We start from the raw sequence: 2,083 nt of genomic DNA, 5'->3' as shown, positions 1-2,083 counted from the left end.
ACCATGACAGGGAGTTCTTAGTCACCTGCTGCTAAATTAGCCAATACTTAGAGACAGGGCTCAAAGCAAAGAGCAAAGGGTTTCTTGTGGATTCATGCACATGAATCAGAAAAAGGGAACAGGAGTTTCCAGATTTGGCTCCCCAGCTGGAAGGCAGCCTAAGGCTTTTAAAGGGAAAGAAAATCAAGATCATGGAACTTGTGTCAAGATCATGGAACTTGTGATCAGGCACTGGTATGTTGGTTTTCTATTTCAGTAGTTAGAGTGACCACGTTAGTTGTCCGAGTGGTCACTGTTTCAACTCTTCCTGTTTGCTGACTTTGTTCCTCGGAGGAGAGCTGCCCCTCATTTATTCAATGAGTTCTTCTTTGGAGATTAAAAATAGTGATTACAGAATGCAGATAGAAATGGAGTTAAATTTTATCTATAGTTACTGTTTTAAGATGGCTATTTAGGTTTTATTTTACTTTGGGCTAAGCTAAAACTTTTTCAGTGCTTCCATTTCTCAGTGCCCCTGTTTCAATATGTTGGTCCTTCCTTATGGCCAATCCATAAACCTAGACTTAATCTTCCCTAAGCCAAGCTGTTCTTTCATATGAGCTTTAAGGCTTTAGATTAGCCATGGAGGATCGGAAAGACAGCAAGCTGTGCTCCCAATCCTTCTTGTTGTTGTTGTTGTGTGCCGTGGAGTCGGTGCCGACTCATAGCGACCCTGTACAGGGTTTCTGAGGCTGTAAATCTTAACGGGAGCAGAAAGCCTCATCTTTCTCCCGCAGAGCAGCTGGTAGTTTCGAACTGCTGACCTTGCGGTTCGCAGCCTGATTCGTAACCACTACGCTACCAGAGCTCCTTATCCTAGATATGGTAAATTGCAACTGTAAGCAGTAACAAAGGCCAGCCAGTGTGGTGAAGGAGGGCAGAGGTTCCAGGGGGGTTAGCATGCCTTTACTTCTCCTTTCCTGGACACCCCATGCCTCCAGCTTTTGAAGAGGATGACACAGGGTTTTTTAGTGGATTCTCTGTCTGTACACTCACCTCAGATCTTACCAGGCTTCTCCTTCACCAAAAGCAGTCAGTACAGACTTCAACCACATAGGATTGAGTATTTTGATGTCAGAGACTTTTACTTAATGAGAAGTTTTGAGTTGTTTAAAGGCAGATTTCTCCAAATACAACCGGAGTGCCGGTGTACGTACTCTCTTTCATCTACCAAGCTGTACATGAATGGTTCTCAGTACTGGCTGCATCCTAGAATCCCCAGAAACTTACAAAATAAAAAGGAGAAGCCCACACTTTACCCCTTACAGAGGCTGGACCTCCAAGATGCTTCCCAGAGCATCTTGATTCCTTGCTTTGTCCTTGAGAGGTCCTTCTTTACTCCCATTTTCTTCAGGGTTTTGGTAACTAAAGGAAATAAACAGTCCAAAATTCACTGTCTAGGTTATAGATTTACCTGAAGGAAACTATGCAGAATGTATTGCCTTGGACCAAATCCACACCCTATGGGCAATGCAACACACCCTATGTTCTGTTGGTTATATCACTGCCAGAGACACATTAAAACAAAAAAACAAGACCCATTCCCTGAATAACATAAGAACTTGATGTTCCAAAAAATTCTCGCAGTTGCTCTTGGTATCTACTCAAGGAATGAAACCCGCTGCTGTCAAGTTAATTCTGACTCATGGTGATCCTTTAGGACACAGGAAAACTGCTCCAACGGATTTCCGAGGCAAGCAAACAGACTCATTTTTCTCCTGTGGAGTGGCTGTTGGGTTTGAGTCATTATCCTTTCAGCACTCAGTCCAACGCTCAGCCCACTGTATCACCAGGATTCCTACTCTTAGCATGTTGTTGTTAGGTGCCATCGAGTCAGTACCGATTCATAGTGACTTTATGCACAGCAGAACGAAACACTGCCCAATCCTGGGCCAACCTCACTACTGTTGCCACACTTGAGTCAATTGATGCTGCCACTTGGCCAATTCATCTCCTTTGGGGTCTTCCTCTTTTTTTCTGACCCTCCACCTTACCAAACATGATATCCTTCTTCAGCGACTGGTACCCTCCCGATAGTATGTCT

This window comes from Chrysochloris asiatica, unplaced genomic scaffold (genome assembly GCF_000296735.1).
Source record: "Chrysochloris asiatica unplaced genomic scaffold, ChrAsi1.0 scaffold00249, whole genome shotgun sequence".
Classification (NCBI taxonomy): domain Eukaryota; kingdom Metazoa; phylum Chordata; class Mammalia; order Afrosoricida; family Chrysochloridae; genus Chrysochloris; species Chrysochloris asiatica.
The sequence above is the reverse complement of the archived record's forward strand: the minus strand, read 5'-3'. Positions refer to the sequence as shown.